The sequence below is a fragment of the Dipodomys spectabilis genome, unplaced genomic scaffold, assembly GCF_019054845.1.
Source record: "Dipodomys spectabilis isolate Male_0828 unplaced genomic scaffold, ASM1905484v1 ptg000234l, whole genome shotgun sequence".
Lineage (NCBI taxonomy): Eukaryota > Metazoa > Chordata > Mammalia > Rodentia > Heteromyidae > Dipodomys > Dipodomys spectabilis.
The window spans coordinates 3,824,234-3,845,603 of record NW_024870911.1 but is presented as its reverse complement, the minus strand read 5'-3'; the positions used below and the strand labels follow the sequence as shown (position 1 = coordinate 3,845,603).

Sequence of the window (21,370 nt, the reverse complement as noted above, 5' to 3'; positions counted from 1 at the left end):
AATATATATATATGTATCACACATGTATGTGTATATGAGAGAGAGAAACAGAAATGAGAGAGAGAGAGAGAGAGAGAGAATATGAGAATGACAGGGATATCTACAGCAATACCCAACTACTAAGAAGTGACTATTTCAGACATAAAATGCAATCTGGTGACAACAGAAACTAACTTTGTAGCTGTGGTTAGACATTTGATAATCCTAGCTACTTAGGAGACTCTGAAAGATTGTAGTTTGAAGCCAGTTCAGGCAGAAATGTCTATGAGACTTCATCTCCAATTAGCTTGCAAAAGGCCAGGCTAGAGGTATGGTTCAAGTGGCAGAACAGGAGCCATAAAATCAAGCTGGGTAAGCTTGAAGATCCTGAGTTCAAACCTCCAGTACAAAAAACAAAAGCTAAAACTAATTTTGTAAGTCTCTATAGCAACTGAATTTTATACGTGATACATATAGATTCTTTTCTTTAAAACACAATTTAGGCACCTATACACTTTTCAACTAGAAAAGAAAATCCATTTAAAATTGGCTTAAGTCTCAGTGTTTCTGTCTCCCTTCTCTGATCTAGTTCTCTCCTTCTTCCTTCTTCCCCCTTCCTCCCTTCCTCCTTTCCCCCTCCTTACCACACACTCCACTAACGATAGTACTTTTTATCATAATTGTTCCTGAAATTGCTTTTCTCTTCACATTAATAGGGACTTCCCTTAAGTATAGCATAATCTTAATTTGCTACAATTACTCTAGCAAGTTAAGAGAAATTAAAATTAGTAAAACTTGAATTATAAAATGCACTTAAATACATTTTCCTTTAGATAGTAATGGAATATGAATCAATGATTTACAAAGAATAAAGATACTTGTAATTTAAAATGTATTTAAATGTAAGTTTATTGCTAAATTGGCTTTGATCATGTTAAAAATAGAGCATTCTTGGAATCCTAAAAATCACCACCTCTACCCCTCTGTAAGTTTAACTAATATTATGGCATTTTTTGCAAGCTGGTATAAATAAAGATGAGACTAAACTTGAGTGTCTATGTAAATTATAAATCCCAGGATCAGATCCATTAAGATTATACAATTGTTGTCCTAATCTCTGATGCATAACAAAATACTTCAGAGTAATTTGTAAAGTTATCGAGAATAGTTTAACCAACTGTGGTTTCTGTAGCCTGGGATGTCCAAGACCAAGAAATGGAACACATTTGGAAAAGACTAGGGGACTTGAACAAAAAGGAGACAAGTATGAGGAGGAAACTTCACTTTATGATACTCAAGAGAATGAATCCACTTGCAGAAAAAGAAAAAAAAAGCACATTACTTGCTCCCAACAGTCTCGTAAAGATACACCACCCCTCAGTACTCAGTACTGTAGACCAAATTTCAACATGAGTTTTGGAGGCAACAATCTGTATTCAAAGCACAGCAGCTGGACTGGGAAGGTGGCTTAGTGGTAGAGTGCTTGCCTAGTATGCATGAAGCCCTGGCTGGGTTCCATTCCTCAATACCACATAAACAGAAAAGGCAGGAAGCAGTGTTGTGGCTCAAGTGGTAGAGTGTTAGCCTTGAGCAAGGAAGCTCAGGGAGAGTGCCCAGACCCAGGACCGGCAAAAAAAAAAAAAAAAGCACAGCAGCTATCAATAGAATCTCATATAAGTACCTGTCCCCTCAAGATTATTTTTCTGTGATTTCAGAATTTTAAATATCTGTCCAAAAAGAAATGTCTTAAATGAATAAATTACATTGTCTTCTCTCTTCCTCCAATTTCCTTCCCAGCCTATGCAAAACTGGTACCCATAACCTTGGGATTTTACTGCAAACACTTACATGAAGATCATTTATTACCAATAATGCTTACTTTACCTCTCTTTCTTTCTTCAAAAATTATCATCTCCTACCCTATTTGTTGGTTTTGTTTTTGCTTTGTTTCACACTGAGACAGGGTCTTGTATTCTGTAATCCAGCTGGTATAGAACTTGCTACATAGCCCACCTTGCCTCACCCTCCTGGCATTCACTAACATACCTGACTCTAAGAATATGCATTTCCAATAGGTTCCCAGGTGACACACACCGTAAGAAATCACTGGTCCATGATATTCTTTTATATATGAGGCACAAGTACTTGAATTTCAACATGACCAAACTAGTCTCCCAGCATCTATTCTCTCATCACTTACACAGCACTAGGAAGATCATTGTAATCCTGGTCATCTCACTCTCTTGTTTAATTTCACTCTCTCCTTAAAATTGCTCTAGTGGGGGGGGGTAGGGGTGGGAAGGTGGCTCAGTGGCAGAGCGCTTGCCTTGCATGCATGAGGCCCTGGGTTCGATTCCTCAGCATCACATAAGCAAAAAGAAAAAAGCCGGAAGTGGTGCTGTGGCTCAAGAGGTAGAGAGCTAGCCTTGAGCTGAAGAGCTGAGGGACAGCACCCAGGCCCAGAGTTCAGGCCCCACGACTGGACCCCTCCCCCCCCCCCCCCCAACAAAAATGCTCTCATGGTTTCCAAGGAATCTGAAGGCAAAATTCAAAAATGTTAATATGGTCCCAAAGTCCTCACATAATCCATTCTCTGCCTCCTGTACAACACTGAAAACTCTCTCACTTTTTTAAACACACATTTTTTTTTTCCAGTCACAACACATTTTTTTCCCAGTCACAGTGAACTCTTTCAGTTCCTAGCAAAGACCAAGTTCCTTGCTGTTCCAGGATTTTTAAACAAGATGTTCTGCCAGAAATATTCTTTTTTCCCCCTCAGTTCAAGTCACTTTCTTTGGCTCCCTACCCCCTCTAGGTCAACAAATTCTTCTATCAGCTTATATTTCTTCCTCTTAGCAGTTTTCACAAAGGAGATTACATGGTTGAGTTGTGCAACTTGTATTTTACTCTCCTCCTCTACAAACAAGCTCAAGGAAGTCAGAAAGCACATCTGTCCAGCTTACTATTGAACTGACAGCTCCTTGTATAGTGACTTGCACTCAAATCTTTTAAAGTTAATCATCTTGTAATATTATTTTGGAAACTCAGAAAGGAAATGATTATTAAAAAGGCACTAAAAAGCATTTTTTAGTATGGTTTACTTCTTACAAATGAAACTTTAAACTTCTGGAAGTTTAAAGCAAGAAAAATTGCAAGTCAGCTTGCTATTTGGAAGACCTAAGAATGGGAACATTGCAGTTTGAGGTAAACCCTGGGAAAAAATATTCATAAGATCCCTTTTCAATCTATACCTGGATACAGTGGTTCATGCCTGCACTCCTAGCTGGTTGAAAGCTGAGATTGGGAAGATTGTATCTCCAAGGTTAGCCAGAGCAGAAAAGTCCAGAAAACTCCATCTCAACAGAGGAAAAGTTAAGAGATGATGGTACTAGCCCTGAGCTAAAAGCTCAGGAACAGCACCCAGGCCCTGAGTTCAAGCCCCAGCACTATCACAAAAAAAAAAAAAAAAAGAAAGAAAAGAAAAGAAGCAACAGAGTCAGGCTTATCAGTAAAGCACTTGCCTAACAAGGAAGAGGTCTTGAATTCAAAGCCTAATATCTAAAACAAAAACAACAATGAGCCAGGTACCGGTGGCTCACGTCTATAATCCTACCTACCCAGAAGGCTGAGATCCAAAGGGTCAATGGCCCCAACCAGGGCTGAAAAGTCCAAAAGATCCCATCTCCAATTAACCATCAAAATGCTGTGCTGAAGACATAGTTCAAATGGCAGAGTACCAAACGTGAGCAAGAAAAGTGGAGCCAGAACACAGGACTCTGGGTTCAAGGCCTAATACATGTACACACACAAGACACAATTAAATCAGGTTACAAGTTCCTCTGAGACAAACGTATAGGTATATTATTGCTTTTTATTTCTTCAAAGCATAGCACCTTCATGCAAATGCTACGTAGTTATGTAATTTAAGCGGGGAAAGAGGACACAGAAATGGAGGGAGGGTAAACAAATGGAGTCTTGGTGTTCCAGTATATGCTACGTGGGAAATGAACTGTGCAACTTGTGGGCAGGGATGGGAGGAGGGAACTGGAAGAAAGCAAAGGAAGGGGTGATGTCCAAAGAAGAAATTACTCATTACCTGTTAGGAAATGGTAACCCCTCTGTATAACACCTTAATAACATCAATAAAATCTTATTTTTTAAGATAACCTTTGTAAAATTTTATCTTAAATATAAGTAAGTCATCAAAGAGTACAACCCAAATGAAATTGATGCTCAGAATTAAATCTAGCCATGGTTAACTACAAATTATATAATAAATAGTAATATAACCGATAATTAACAAAGCCAATTCTTGAAAAAAGTTAAAGCTACATGTACGCCAAAGGATACACTCAGATGGAGTAGCTGCCTGGAATTAAACTGAGCTATGGATAATCATGAATTAGATAATAAATATGTTAAGAGCCAATTATTAACAAGAGGTTTTTTTTTTTTTCCCTAGTTGCTGTGTTTGTTTTCTTTTTGGTGTTGGTTCATTTATCTGTCTTAGGAGGGTAAGGGAGGATGCAGAAATAGAAAGACAAGGAGTGAACAAACTTAGCAGTGGTATTCACTACACACTATGTTGAAAATGATCTATATACCTGTGTGTGCGAACAGAAGGGAAAAACTGGGAGCAAGGGAAGGGGTGACATTGTCCAAAAAGAAATATACCTGACTTATTTAACTGTAATTTTTCTGTGTATCACCTTTATAGTAACAATTTTTTTAAAAAACTGCAAGTCAAAAAAGCCAATAATTGTACAAATTACTGTGAATAATTATACAAATTATTGTGAATATTGTTCTATAAATTCTGCTTATCTTTACATGGAAAGGATAATTCCTCCAACAACTTTCTTCTATTGCACTATGCTAAGTCAGCATAGCATCAACTGAAGTGAAAAACAGAACTTATCAAAACATTTCCCAATCTTAGATGTAACACTAAATCATATAGCAAGATTTACCTCAAATTGAGGTCAACTATATCAGAATAATCCCTTTTAGAGATTCTTGCAAGTGTCATTTCCCACAACAATTTTGTAACTTCTCCCTTCTAATTATTTTCTAAGCTACTTTATAAATGACACAAGAATGTTTCATCTTTTTGGTCACAGCTTATGTTTCATTAAAAATGACACTCTACAGGAAGTGGTGCTGTGGTGCAAGCGGTAGAGCACTCGCCTTGAGCTGAAGAGCACAGGGACAGCTCCCAAGCCCAGAGTTCAAGCCCCATGACCAACCAAAAAAAAAAAAAAAATGACACTCTACATTTCTGATCCCTAATTGCAATGCTATTCTCCAAAAAGATGTAATTTGCCATCATAATATACAATCTAAAGAATTAAGCTAAAAGTACTAAAGAGGGGCTGGGAAGGTGGCTCAGTGGTAGAGTGCGTGCATGAGTCCTTGGGTTCGGTTCCTCAGCACCACATAAACAGAAAAAGCTGAAAGTGGCACTGGACAGGTTTAAGTGGTAGAGCGCTAAACTTGAGCTGAAGAGCTAAGGGACAGCATCCAGGCCCAGAGTTCAAGCCCCACGACTGACAAAAACATAAAAAAGTAAAAGCATTAAAGAAATATCAAAAGAAGATTTCCAGAATGAGCAAAGACATTACTAAAATAGATGATGATAAGTCTGAACATATTAAACATTTTTCTTAGACACATAAATCCTGGTGTTACCTATTTTAAAAACTGCTCATATTTCTACTTTGGGCACAATTCAGAGACAAGCCTAATAGCTAACTTCTGGTTTTCCTGGGTGACAGCTGCTATAAGGCAAGAGCATATTTATTATCAACTACACATTCCAAAGTGAAATTAATTTGGAGAATAAAATTCAGTAGTCTAATTAACTAACTTGGGGAGACAGTATGGTAACTAAAAAGGGCTACAGTTGTAGAATGTAGCAGGGCAAAGCTCAACTTTTCACTTGGCCCCTTAGCAGCTATGTAATTGATTGAACATGTTACTTAAATATGGAGTCTATAAAAACAGCAATAACCTCTCTGTAAAATAGTAAGAATACCATCTATTTCAGAACCAGTAGAAGGATTATATTGTATGTGGCTGAAATGCTAGCCTCTGAGATCGCAGACTATCTATTCCAAACTCTCCATCTTACTAAGACTCGCAGACACTGAATGGTAGTCAAGGTCACACATTTACTTAACAGGAAAGATAATACTTCTGGCAGGTTTCTTATTTTCCCAGTACATCCATCTGTTTACTAAATCAGTTGGCATTTATAATGCTAAGTTCCACATGGCCTTTGACATAAGTCTTAAAGAGTAACCAAGTTCTCTTAAGGATAGGGCATACAGCCAGGTGCCAGTGACTCACGCCTGTAATCCTAGATTCTATTAGCTTCTCAGAAGGCTGAGATCTGAAGATCATGTTCAATGTCAGCCCTGGCAGGACTGTCCATGAGACTCTTACCTCCAAGTAACCATCAAAAAGCTGGAAGTGAAGCTATGGCTCAAGTGACTCAAGAGCACTAGCCTTGACTTAAACATTAACTATCTTCTAAGGAAATATGAACCTTGCTTGTGGTAAAAGTACTTGGAAAAAATGTTTCTAATTTATTAAGTATGGCAACTAATTATAATAAACCAAAAGTTACCCAGCTTCCTACAAGTACGGAATACATACCATTACTTATGTTGAGAGTTCACTATATAAAATTTAACATGAAAGATCTAAAGTTAATTCAAGGCAGTCTTTTCAGTTTTGTTACTGATATTCAATCATATTTTGATATAGATTAAGAATGACTTTCTCACTGGGGTATGAAAAAATAAGCACATGAATACCTAACTCTGGCCTAGATGTTCCTGGGTTTTGAATTCTAGGTGTAAATTACAACCAACAATGTATTAATCATCTTTCATTTATAATGTAAGCAGACAAGAAAGTTAATTACACTTCTGAGTGCCAATTCAAATAGGATCTATGAAAATCAACATTTTTTAATACTCTTACCAAGAATAACTATCAAAACTTAGCAATTATAACCAGGCGGTGGTGGCTCATGCCTGTAACCCTAGCTACCCAGGAGGCTGAGATCTGAGAACCAGGTTCAAAGCCAGCCCAGGCAGGAAAGTCCATGAGACTCTATTAACCACCAGAAAACTGGAAGTGGCGCCGCTGTGGCTCAAGTGGTAGAGTGTTCGCCTTGAGCTGAAGAGTGCAGGGACAGCACCCAGGCCCAGAGGTCAAGCTCCACGACCAACAAAAACAAAACAAAACAAAAACTTAGCAATTACAGAGATAACTTACATGGAAAGCCATTCCTAAAACAAAACTCTTTACCAACATGAAAAATGAGAATATACTTAGTGAATATTTTTTAAAGAATATGTTTTCAAATGAACTTTACAACTTTGGCATGGGGGTGGGGGGGGGAGATAGGAAGGGATGGGAAGGGAAAACAAAGGAGGAGGCAACAATGCTTGTACTCATTTTTCCTCTATTGTGACAGGTTTATGTTCTTTTAATTCTATATCCTAATCACAAATTCTTGGGAAAATAGATACAATTTTACAGACAGCCCTTGAAAATACTGAAAATACTTCCTCTATAATTTCTATATTTAATAGTATTACTGATATATCACTAACACATAAAAATTATATATTTAAGGTTTTCAATTTTATGTTTTAAGATAAAATTTCAGGAATGGTTTTTAGAAAGGACCAAGATTATAAGCATAATAGAAGCAACAATTCAGTCAAGAAGGAAATTAACCACAATAACAGATATTTGAAGGGAAACTCTCAGAAAACTCTGAAAAGATGAAGCACATATGGTTACTATTAAATATAATGTCTAGATTCTAATCAAGTGTTTGATAGAACGTAAAGTTCATAAAATAATAATTGGTTCCCTTCATTACAGAATATTTACAATTTTGACTTCCTCAGACTGAAAACATAAACTACATAAGAGCTGCTTTATTTTCTAAGCTTCTTTAAATTTCAAAGAAGTATTTACTATGTAGGTTCTATAATACCTTATGTAATCAGGCCAAATCTGGACAGTTAAGCCTTTCAAATCACAAGCCTTCTGACAGGATTTCAACTTTAGAGCCGTCAGCAATTTTTAAATCTGGATTGTAAAAACTTCTGATTGCAGGAGAATTATAACTTCAATCACAAAAGATTTCAATAGTCAAAATCACAGTTGTAGAAAATTGGACCAGATTAAGGACAAATGCAGCAATATCATAGAAGAGGAAAGAAATGGATACATTTAAATTTGTTTTCCAAGGTTTGCTTAGAATACTATTCTAAGACTATTCAGTAGGGAGCCTAAAGATTCAGTAAAGAAATCTAGGAAGCAACAAAGAAAATGAAGTTTAAAACAATACTGAAATTCTTTAATGGAATTTTTAATAGATACAAAATGAAATAAATAAAAAGGCCTTCAATAAACGTGCTAAGCAAGTTCACCTTTCTATGTGCCAATAATAACATGGCAGAAGGAAGAGTAATGAAGGACAAAATATTAACTACCAAGGCAGCTATCACACTGGTAGCAGGGAAGCACATGGAAAAGAATGATAACACTTCACCTACGTGGATACAATTTTAAGAAACTGAATGTCTACATAAATCAAAATGTCGGGCTGGGAAGGTGGCTTAATTATAGAGCGCTTGCCTTGCATGCCTGAGGCCCTGGGTTGGATTCCTCAGCACCACATAAGCAAAATAGAAAAAAGCCAGAAGTGGCGCTATGGCTCAAGTGGTAGAGCGCTAGCCTTGAGCTGAAGAGCTGAGGGACAGCGCCCAGGCCCAGAGTTCAGGCCCCACAACTGGGCCAAAAAAAATCAATCAATCAAAATGTCTCTGGGCTCATGAGCTTAAAGCTGAAATGCCATTCTTTGGAGCAGTCACTATTTCTCAAAAATTCTAAATTTTGCATTGTTTCCAAATAGTAAGCCAGAAATGGCAAGAGAAATCTTAACATGTGCAAGTTAAATGACAACATAAGATGGAACAGAAAAATTACACAGATTCCAAAAGAGTTCAAAAGCTTTAGGACAAATTGATGCAAACACACAAACATGTATACAAATCAAAAGTGAAGAGACTTCACTGTATTTTAAATAGTATCACAATCATAACTGCACTAACAACAAAAAAAATTGATAGTTTTCGAATCTGTTTAAAATGTTTGAGAAATCATAATAAAAGATCTAATAAAAGATGGTGGACAAACTAAAAATTTTCTCTCCAATTACTTCAGCTATTCCATTGAAATAAAAGCAATTCATTAAAAAAAGAAGAAAGAAACCTGGAGCTGGAAAGGTGGCTAAGTGGTAGAGTGCTTGCCCTGCATGCATGAAGTCCTCAGCACCACATAAGCAGAAAAGCCAGAAGTGGCACTGTGGCTCAAATGGTAGAGTGCTAGCCTTGAGCTGAAGAGCTAAGGGACAGCTCCCAGGCCCAGAGTTCAGGCCCCACGAAGGAAGGAAGGAAGGAAGGAAGGAAGGAAGGAAGGAAGGAAGGAAGGAAGGAAGGAAGGAAGGAAGGAAGGAAGGAAGGAAGGAAGGAAGGAAGGAAGGAAGGAAGGAAGGAAGGAAGGAAGGAAGGAAGGAAGGAAGGAAGGAAGGAAGGAAGGAGAGAAAGAAAGAAAAGAAAGAAAGAAAGAGAAACAGAGAGAGGGGGAGGGAGGGAGGGAGGGAGGGAGGAAGGAAGGAAGGAAGGGAGGAAGGGAGGAAAGGAGGAAGGGAGGAAGGGAGGGAGAGAAAACCTTAAAGGCAAAGTACCGAAATTGAAGACAAATTTCTTAAAGATCAAAATGCATGTAAGATTGAGAAGCTACAGCCTTTGAGAGGGATGCAGAAAGGATGGGTATTATTATCTGACAGGATCCCAAAGAAGCATGATTGTAGAGTATAGGACAGAGTGGAGGGTAGGGACAAATTCAAGAGCTGAAAGTAGGAACATTGGTATTGTATGCTTCACTGCATAACAGACAGCTTTATCTTCCATCCCCCATCTCTGATATATTCCTCCAGGGCAAAAAGACAGTAAGGCCTTCTATAAAGAAAGCAACTGTCTAGGGAAAGCTAAGTGAGGATGCTGGCACAGAATAAACTCTTCTCATCTGGCATTTGAAGGACGACCTACAGCCTGGCAGCTAGCTCCTCTCTCTTTTATCTAAACAAGCCTGCCAAGAGACAGACCCTACTCTGTACTGCCTTGCCCCAAAGTGCTCTGCCCAGAATTCTTGCACAAAGAAAAACCTAAAACAGAAAACAGTCCAAGGAACAGGACAGAAAAGAAGAAGACCTAGAGCAAAAATCCAATCCTTTCTAACCCTGAAGAGTCAACCAAGAATCAATAAGCTTATAAGGAAAACTAAGGATGAAAAAGATGATTTAAAAAGCAAACAAAATTAACCAAAGAGGAAAGGGAAATAATTGGAAGAGGAAACATAATTTATAAAAGCCTACCTTATATATTTGGAGTCTCAAGATAGATTACAACATAAGAATAAAGGAGAAGAAAACAAATAAGATAAATTGTTGATTACTCAGGAAAAAATCAGCTAAAAGACTAGCTGGGGATTGGGAGGAGAATCCCTAGAAAACAATCACAAAATATGAAAGTAAAAATAAAACAGAGAATCCATCTGAGAGAAAAAAAAATGGCCCAATGAAGAGCCAACACACAAACAAGAAAGTAATGAGATGCCATTACCAAGGTCATGGTAGAGAAGAATTTCCTCGAGTAGGAAAAAGAATGATTCCAGCTGTAGGGACAACTGTGTAGAATAAAAGAAAAATGACCTACAGGTGTCATTATGACTTTAAAGAAGAAAAATAAAAAGCAAAGATCTTTAAAACTTTTAGACAAAATGAAGAACACACTAACTTAAAAAGGTAATCTTTTTGAGTTCCAAAGGGATTTTTTTTTCTTGATCAGTTGTGGGGCTTGAACTCTGGGCTTGGGCACTGCCCCTGAGCTCTTCAGCTCAAGGACAGCACTCTATCACTTGAGCCACAGCGCCACTTCCAGTTGTCCAGTGGTTTAATGGAGATAAGAGTCTCACAGAAAGCCGGGTGCTGGTGGCTCACGCCTATAATCCTAACAACTCAGGAGGCTGAGATCTGAGGATCGCGGTTCAAAGCCAGCCCGGGCAGGAGAGACTGTGAGACTCCTATCTCCAATAAACCACCAGAAAACCGGAAGTGGCGCTATAGCTCAAGTGGTAGAGAGCTCGCCTTGAGCTGAAGAGCTGAGGGACAGCGCCCAGGCCCAGAGTTCAAGCCCCATGACCGACAAAAAAAAAAAAAAAAAAGAGTCTCACAGGTTTTCCTGACAGGGCTGGCTTTGAACTGAGATCCTCAGAACTCAGCCTCCTGAGTACAGGCGTGAGCCACTAGCACCCGGCTCCAAAGGGAAATATTTTGAAACCAGCAATATAGTAACCAGCCAAACCAGTCAAATGTGAGAATAGGGGAAAAAAAATACATATTTTGTACATAGAAGAACTGAGAAAGGCAGCTTCTTAATGTTACTATAGCATGTACTCCAACATGGAGTAAAGAAAAAAAAGAAAGCATATGTTAAAATGGATACAAGTCAAAAATACAACAAAAGAAAGAGTCCTAGAAGGCAAACAGCCTACACTGGAAACAGACAGATCCAGAGATAGAACACAATGTAATATATAGTATGCTGGAGGGACAGGAATGAAGGAATAGGGGAAGACTTTGATAAAGGAAGATTGCATAAGAATAGGTGGCAATTAGAAACACCAAGAGAAACAGGAAGTATTATCTAAATAGTTTTTTAACTTTATAGTAATATCCAGTTTTTCCTAATTGAATGGTGTTAACTGATAAAATGTATTCTACTGGACCTTGATATTACTAATATTTTTCTAGTAACACTAGTAGCACAAGGGCTGCTTAATAAGATCTAAATGAGTCTAAATAATCTACTAAATACTTAATAAGATCTAAATGAATCATAATCTGAGCATGTCACATGATCCAACATTAAATAATATATATTCATAATATCAAATCATTGGTTGTTATCATTTATAAGTAAAACTATGGACATGATAGCTGGAGTTACAAAAGGGAAAATGTACTTAATACAGAAAATAAAAAGTATAGCTACAAACTTAGGAGAAACTTAGAAGAAAAAATTGGAAAATTCAGGTAACGTAGTTTTCTGAGGATATACCTCAGCGTAGAGCACTTGTTCAGGCCCTGGGTCTAATCCCAGCACCGCAAAAAATAAGAGTAATAATAATAATGTTACATACTATTGGTAAAAAATAAGTGTGGGTCAATATGGAATAGAAACTAGAGCACTGGTGGCTAATGCCTGTAATCCTAGCTATTCAGAAGGCTGAGATCTGAGGATTGCAGTTCAAAGCCAGCATTGTCAGGAAAGTCTGTAAGACTCTTATCTCCAATAAATACCAAAAAATTAAGAAAAGTAGAGCTTTGGCTCAAGTGGTAGAGTGCTGGCCTTGAGTAAAAGAAATTCAAGGGGCTGGGAAGGTGGCTCAGTGGTAGAGCGCTTTCCTTGCATGCATGAGGCCCTGGGTTCAATTCCTCAGTACCACATAAGCAGTAAAAAAAAAAAAAAAAGCCTGAAGTGGCGCTGTGGCTCAAGTGGTAGAGCGCTAGCCTTGAGCTGAAGACCTGAGAGACAGCGCCCAGGCCCAGAGTTCAGGCTCACGACCGGACCCAAAAAAAAAAAAAAAAAAGAAATTCAAGGACAGGGCTCAGGACCAGCTAGGGTGTTTTATCAAAATAGTGTAAGTTCCTACACCAAAACAAAAATTAAAATAAAAAAAAATCCTACCACAAAATTCCACACATACTCTAAAGGAGAAAAAGTCCTTCAATTAAAGATAATTTTTTTTCAGCTGGTCATTGGTGGCTCACACCTATAATCCTAGCTACTCAGGAGGCTGAAATCTGAGGATCATGGTTTGAAACCAGCCCCAGCAAAAAAGTCTATGAGACTCTCAGTTAACTACCAAAAAAGCTGGAAGTGGAGCTGTGGCTCAAGTGGTGGAGCACTAACCTTCAGCAAAAACAGCTCAGGAACAACACCCAAGCCCTGAATTCAAGCCCCAGGGAACACACAAAAAAAAGGGTAATAGTTTTTCTTCACTTGAAAGTAATTTCTTTGAGAGCCAGACACAGTTGTGTGGTGGTGTAGACATAAAATCCCAGTAGTTGGAAGGAAGAAGCAAAAGAATTCCAAGTTCAAACCCAGACTGAGCTACAGGGCAAGAACTTATCTCAAAAAAAAACATGCTGGGGCGGGGAAGGTGGCTCAGTGGTAGAGCGCTTGCCTTGCATGCATGAGGCCCTGGGTTCAATTCCTCAGCACCACATAAGCAAAAAGAAAAAAGCCAGAAGTGGCGCTGTGGCTCAAGTGGTAGAGCGCTAGCCTTGAGCTGAAGAGCTGAGGGACAGTGCCCAGGCCCAGAGTTCAGGCCCCATGACCAGACCCAGAAAAAAAAAAAAGAAACATGCTAGCTATGGTAGTACATGCCTGTAGTCACAGCAGTAAGAGGTCAGGGCAGGAGGATGGCAAATTCAAAGCCTGCTCATGGGTTCAACGCCAATATGAACTACACAGCACGAAGCTACCATCACAAAACGAAAATAAAAATAATTTCTTTCAGGTTCCTTCAATCTTTGAAGCAATAATGTTCTACTAAAAGTGGCTGTGTCCTACTCCCACCATGGGACATTTGGCAAGGTCTTGAGACATTGTTTAACTGTCACAAATAGGAGATGTGCTACTAGAAGGTAGGATATAGAGTCCTACAATGCATAGGAACTCACAGCAAAGAATTATCCAGCTTAAAATATCAAGTGCCAACTTAAGAAATCAGGTTTAAGGGAACTCCAGATTTGTAATCATTTTTCTCTCTCTTCCTCATTCCTTTTTTTTTTTTTTTTCAAATGGGGCTAGGCTCTGGGCCTGGGTGCTGTCCCTGTGCTCTTTAGCTCAAGGCTAGTGATCTACCACTTGAGCCACAGTGCTACTTCCGGTTTTCTGGTGGTTAATTGGAGATAAAAGTCTCATGGACTTTCCTGCCTAGGCTGGCTTTGAGCTATGATCCTCAGATACTCAGCCTCCTGAGTAGCTAGGATTCCAGGCCATGAGCCACCAGTGCCCAGCTCTTCCTCATTCTTATGATGGTGTCTGAGCATAGGAAAAAACTACCATGTGCACTGAAAGTGTCACATCACACATTCAGTCTGAATACAGACAATTTTCCTTGTGAGTCTATCTCTAAGGTTTGGTCATTGGCCCTCATAGAGTTCTTGGCATATGCTAATGAGTATGTCAGAACAGCATCCATGTGCATTTCCTCATCAACCTAAGCTGCTATTCACAATAATAAGGATATTCTTAGAACTCTTCCATCCAGTCCACAGCTTATAGTTAAGACAACATTAGCTCCTTAACAACCCCCAACTTTTCAGTAGCTTCACTCGATTAAAATTATAGTCCATTGTTAGCTGTTCCCTTTATACATAGCTTTGCTCTATCTTGTTATTTAAGGACTCTTGATCCTTTCAGTCTTACAGGCCTACCTTACCTTAAAAGCTATAGCCTCATGGATTGCAAGAAAAGTTGAAGAAAAAAAATGTACTCTCTTGTCATTTCAATCTAGAAGTGACAAATGCTATTTCCAATCTTAGGTGAACACATACTATATGGTAGACAAGCGGCCCTCTCTACCGTTCTGCATAGTCTCTCCCCTTACAACAGCAACCTTGTGGCAAGTTTGCTAACCCTCCCTCCTAATTTCAGTTTCCTTCATTTCCTTGTAAAGAATTTCCAGGTCTCTTTCACATAATATAAGAACCATGAGAACCTCACAGTGTACTATTTCTAGTGCCTTCCTGTTTAAATCTATACATACCATCTTTCTTCCTGTGAGCACCCTATGTCAGTGCAGGAACAGGCACAGAGCAATAAACTAATAAACATAGGTCCTGGACTTGCTGTTCTGCCTCTTCAAATTTCTTAAATAATAAGGGAGTCCTTCATTACTAGCAATGAATACTTGTAATACATTCACATTTTATGAAACAGCTCAATAGCTTGAGGGTAGGAATGGGAGGAAGAAAATGGGGGAGAATGAAGGAAAGGGTGACACTGACCAAGAAGCATTGTTCTCAAAACCTGACTTATGGAATGTAACCCCTTTGTACAACTACTTTATATTAATAATTGTAAAAAAATCTTAGGAACTACTATTACAAACTCCACATTGTAATTCAGACTGTTTTCTGTATTTCTGAATTGCTCATTTTACATTATTTAACCACAACAATATGCAAATTTATATAAAAATAAGCATATATAGCTTCCATAAATCCTTCACCCTATTCTCCATTTGAACAATGTACCTAGTCTCTCTTGTCAACAGAATCCTACCTCATTACTCCAGTGTAATAACAATGCCATTCTCAACTGCTCTCTCACCGAATGTGTAATACTTATAACACCACTAAAATATGTCTACACAAATCCCATAATTTCCATAGACGTAAGACCTCTTTGTAACAAACTATGCAATCAGATAAACTACTGTTGATATATATACATTTGGAAGCCAAAATTCAAGTTTTTAGTAGTAGTTACACGGTTCCAATAAGGATAGATTTCAATTTCATAGATGTGTAATATTTTCAAATATTACAACAAAAGAACCATCTACACCAATTCTGTGAATCAGTCCTCTTATTAAAACAAAAACCAAAATCTGGGTCCTGGTGGCTTTGCCTGTAATCTTAGTTACTCAGAAGACCAAGATTTGGAGAATAGAGGCTCAAAGCCAGCCCCAGGCAGAAAAGTCCATGAGATTCCATCTCCAATTAACCAGCAAAATGCTGGAATGGAAGTACCAACTGTGACCAAAAAAGCTGTTTACCAATCTCCCCATCCAAAAAATGATTATAGTAAATTACCCTAAAATACTGTATCACTATGTTCTTTTATTTGCAGTCTGAAATTCCCAGCATGAAAACTGCCAATGAGTGAACAAAATTATTTCCTTTATTTTAAGCAATTTTTAAGATTTAAAAACAGACTTATCAGTCAAATTTAAGTGAAATGAAAAAAAAAGACTATGTCCATTAATTACAAAGTGCCTGAGGCTATATTCCATCTTATTACAAAATGTATTTTTATCAACTCACACAGGCAAAACAGACTCAGAAATTATCAGGCCAAGACCTGTCAAAAAAGGTAACTGCTATTGAACTATATACAACAGTATAATAATAGTATTTAAAAGGACAGTCTCCAATGTCAATGATCAGGTTGAACTACAAATTTAAATCCTTTTGGTAGGCTCCACTACCTACTACCTAACCTCTCAGTGGCTCAGGTTTTAAAAAGAAGAAAAAGCCTGTCTTCTGAAGATTAAATGTGATGACATGTGTTAAGTACTTTCAGAGTTATACCTAGTATATATTTAGGACTCAATACATATTAGCTATTATTATCATAACCAACTATTCCTCTAAGATACCCTGAGAAGTTATACTATTCTCCCTTTGAATCTATCAATTTTAACAACCCTAAATCAAATGCCTTTTCCTTTTTCTAAGCTCTGAAACCATTTTTTTCTTCAGTCCTCTGTGAATAGGAAGATTTGAGGTAAGCAGCTTCTTTACCTTCTGAAGACTCAAGACAGTCTTTTCACAAAATCATTTCCAAATATTATACAATGAACAGACTGCTCCATGGATCATGAACAATACAAGGAGTTCACTTGTATAATGAAATTTTGAGATTCATAAAAGAACAAACTGCTACTGGAACAAAAAAGCCTAGATAAGAAATGACAGAAGTCTATTAGTCTGCTCAAAAAACACTGCATTCTATTTTAAAAAACTGAAGGTGGAAATCCTTCTGATTTACAGTTACTCATATCACGAGAAACAATAGTAGATAGTACAGTAAGCAAACTGTATAGGAAAGAAAAGACTAACGGGTTAAACTTGAAGTCACACATTATCTCTTAGCGAAAGCTTTAAAAATCTAAAAAGATCTCTGGGCACCAGTGGCTCACACCTGTAATCCTAGCTTCTAAGGTGGTTGAGATCTGAGGATCAAGGTTCCAAGCCAGCCAAGGCAGGAACTCCTGTCCATGAGACCCTTATCTCCAGTTAACCACCAGAAAACAGGAAGTGGCATTGTGGCTCAAGTGGTAGAGCACCAGCCTTGATCTGAAGAGAGTTCAAGCTCCACGACAGACCAAAACAAACAAACAAAAAATCTAGAAGACTTAGCATCTTTTGTTGTATATAACATGCAGTAATACAATTAAGCATCATTTTTACTAGAAAACAATTAAGCTTGACTGAAAGAAAGCGATCCAAAATTTTTATTGTGAGGGATGAAGGCATGGCTCAAGAGGTAAAGCACCCTACTAAAAAGCTCAAGTCCCTAAATTCAAACCCCAGCATCACCAAAATAATAATAGTAACAATAATAATTTGATTTTCATAAATTTAACACAGATCAAATAAATATTAGAATTCATTGCAAATGAACCAAAGTATTTTTTAATACATAGAGACAAAAAGAAGTATTTAAAATAACTGCATGCTTTCTAAGCCTCCCAAATGCTAGGCATATTATGTAACTTCATTCTCACAACAGCCACACTGGCTCAATAAGGATCATTGGTCTTATTTTTCAAAGCAACTAAGGCCCAATAATTTACACAATGACGCGTTTATAATTTATATAAGATGCAGTCAGAACTCCAATTCACATTTTTTATGCCCAGATTAATCTTATTTAGTTGTAACACTATAAATTCTCAAAACTTAATCACTCTACATCTAAGCTTTTTTAAAGTGTGCCTTTTAAAAGTTAAAATATAGTTTTCCTCCCTTTTTTTTTTTGGTGCCAGTACTAGGGCTTGAACTTTGAGGCCTCACACTATTGCTTAGCTTTTTTTTCCCTCAAGGCTGGCTTTCTACATTTGAACCACAACTCCAACTTCTAGCTTCTTGTTGGTTAATTGGAAATAAGAGTCTCTCAGATTTATCTTCCCAGGCTGGCATCGAACATCTATCCTCATTGAGATCCCAGCCTCCAGAGTATCTACCATTACAGGCATGAGCCACTGGTGCCCAGGTAGATACAGGTTTTCAAAAGTGTGATCTTTTTATCTAGGGAGAGACAATCATTGTGAGGAGAAGAAAAAAAATTTTAAGGCACTGGATAAGGGGGAGGGAGTTGTACTACAGCTATAATTCTAGCTACTCAAGAAGCTGAGATCTAAGGATCAGGATTGGAAGCCAACCCAGGAAGGAAAGCCCATGAGACTCAACTCCAATTAGCCACCAAAAAGCCAGATGTGGAGCTATGGCTCAAGTGTTAAGAGTGCTAGCCTTGAGCAAAAAGCTCATGGACAGAGCCCCAAGGTCTAGTTCCCAGTACCAAACTTTCCCCCACCAAAAAAAGTAAAAAGGCACTGTCTTAAGTTTGACATTATGTACTCTATTAAATGCTTCCAGTTCATCCTGTCCACTTCATCAGATACTAGGTTATTTTCAGATGCACAGCCTATACTAAAATCTAACAGAAGAACCAGTACGTTCCTCAGTATAAATGACCTGTTTCCCTGTTCCCAGGCTAACATCCTACCTTCATCACCTCATTGCTTTTATCTAGCTGTGACTACATTGTCACATACTCATGCTTTTGAAAGGGCCCATGCAGGATGAAGATCAAGTGGGCAGGATAGATCTACAATTTTTGAGAAAAAATTTTGAGAAAAAAAACACTAATTTGAAATTTGCACAAGAAAACTTCAAGCACCTCTAATGAGCTCTTCACACCCAGGCAGCCTCATTAAAAGTGGCTTTTTGTTCCAGTGGCACTTAAGTCTCATTTGTAGGTCATACTTACAAGACTAAGATAAGATCTATATCTTCTACTTTTGAACTGCCCAGTGTTCCATTGAAAGTTTTCAACTTGCAATACAATATAAACATCAAAATATAGTTCAACTATTGTTCGGAAAGTTTTCTAATATAGTACAAAAATCCATTTCTTTGACTTTCATGTTTGAAATAATCTGCTCTCCATAGATTTCTTACAAACTAAACCAAGTTGAAATATTCTAAGAGTTACTTCCCGGTTAAAATCCTGCAATTCATCCTTTTAGAGGAAAGATTCCTTTGCACTGCACTTTGAAAATTTATCATATTTCCTAAGTCAAAGAACAATGAAATATAACTTTATTAACAAAGAGTAGCACAGCTATCCACAAAGTATGATTTTAAACTCCCAATTTGAAAATGAATCCAGGAACTAAAACCATTTTGCTATCATGAATGCACTGTAATAAACATTTCTGATTGTTTGTAAAATGTAGTAACACTCTAACGGAAGAAAAATACATACAGCATCTTCCCAAGGATCAGAGATTCCATGACTATTAAGTGAGAAAATAAACCATAACCATTTTTAATTAAACAAGCATTTCCAAGTAACTGTGTTGAGCACTGTGGCTCAAACTGTTCACATGGAATTTGATCACAACTTAATCTCTTTAATTAAAGACCTAAACAGTAGCTCTAATGTTCCATCTCTTTACCAGCATTTGGAACCTGCATAAGTAGATGTCCCACATACAGTAAAAGAAAAGTAACCTATGAAAATGAGTTATGCTTTAACTGAAGGGCATTTTAAATTGTGTAGCCTTACTCTTCCTTCTCCAACCTGTTCTACAAAACTAGCAACATTATAATACTCGCTGCAAAACAAGTTCTAGCATAGAGATTAATCACAGTCTATCAACATCATCAGCTTCAGATGAAACCCTGTTAGATGGGAGAAAAATCTAATAAGCAAGTTACCTGTTTCTCCATAGTTTACACACTCCAGAATTCTTAAGGAAGCAGAAACTGTTTTAAATGATTACTGGAAGACTGCAGTGGCACTAAGCACTAAGTTGGGACTAAGTTTCAGGATATATATACACACACTCACACACGTATATACATATCTATTACGTACAAGGTGTTCTAAGCTAATCTAAAACTTAAGATACTTAAGTCTTCCAGCAGCAAAGAGGCAAAAACTGCACTAAATTATTTAAAGAATCCATAGCATCGGGTTTAAGTTTTCCCATCTGCTTAAGGAGGAGCCCAGGTTAATTTGTTTCAGACAGCACTTACATAAAACAAAATTAGGTTATGTTCTGTAAAGGAGGAGTCCCTCGTGGAGAAGAGTGTTAGATGACTTTTGTGAATGGAAAAACCTGCATACACTGTTGCTTCGCCTCGGCCAGTCACGAGTGGGTGGAAAGGAACCCAAAGCGCGCTCCGTTCCACGCCCCGTGGAAGCCGATTCCACTCCTGCGTGCTTTCGAAGCAAACATTACAAGTCCAGTACGGCCGACTTGGCCTTCCTGCCTGCCTGCCTCCCTATAACGTTACAGGCAGGCAGGCCACGGGAGCCGAGGGTTCCCGTGTCACCAGACTCCGCAGGGGCGGGCTCGGTCTGCGGGAGCACGGCACAGCCTCCTCCGGGGCTGTCACCGGAACACCCCAGCCTCGCCTCAACCGCACGGGAGCGACCGGGCGCTAGCTCCCCGGGGCGCCGGGGCGGGGGAGCGGGCTTCCGGCGAGACCATCGCTCGGGCAAACTTCGGGAGGTGCAGATCACCCAAGCACCCCCGCCGCCCCCCACGCCCCCGCCGCCGCCGCTCGCGCTCCCCGGCCGTGGCTTTCGTCAGGCTGCGGACACACCTAAGGTGGGCCCCGAAACGCTCCACCCCCGGCAGCCTCTCCCGTCGCCCCCGCCCTCCCCGCCACGCCACCCCTGCTCCGACAGGGACAAAGGAGCCCGAGTGGAGCTCGCGTGCGCGGGATGCCCAGAATCCCCGCAGCCCGGGCGCAGCTCGCCGGGAGGGGTGCGCACCCGCCGCCGCCCCCCACTCGGGACCCGCGTGACACTCACCGGCGCTCAGCCCCGGCAGAGGCGGCACGCCGGGAGCCGGTTCCTCCGAGATCCGGGCGACCTCCGGGGTCCGGGACCCGACGTGCGTTCAACTTCTCCGGGTGGCGGGCTCCGGAACCCGGACGGAGGGCGCGGTTTGGCGGCCGCGGGGGGGAGTCGGCCCGCGAACGGGGCGGGAACTGTGACACCGCGGGCCACCGGCCGCGGCGGGTCCCTCCCCCGCCCCTCCCCGCGCCCGCTCACTGCCGGCCGCTAACGGCGGCGGCCACTGCCGGCGCCGAGGCGAACGCTACAGCTGCTCCGGCTGCCGCTACCACCACCGCCCAGCCAGGAGCCCGTCGCGGCCTAGTGTTGTCATCGGCCGCGTCGCCGCCTTTCTGGGCACGCCGAAC

At 39.5% G+C, this 21,370-nt stretch overlaps 1 protein-coding gene across 4 annotated transcripts in view; it reads right to left on the bottom strand.

Annotated features, from left to right (window-relative positions):
• The window catches only part of Osbpl8 (oxysterol binding protein like 8), a 137,097-nt gene extending 115,941 nt beyond the window's left edge, over nucleotides 1-21,156 (bottom strand). For all 4 annotated transcript variants that reach the window (XM_042699102.1, XM_042699103.1, XM_042699104.1 and 1 more), the window contains exon 1: nucleotides 20,979-21,156. The gene's annotated coding sequence lies outside the window, so the exon portion shown is untranslated. The remainder of the gene's footprint in view (nucleotides 1-20,978) is intronic.
• Between the last annotated feature and the right edge of the window lie 214 nt (nucleotides 21,157-21,370).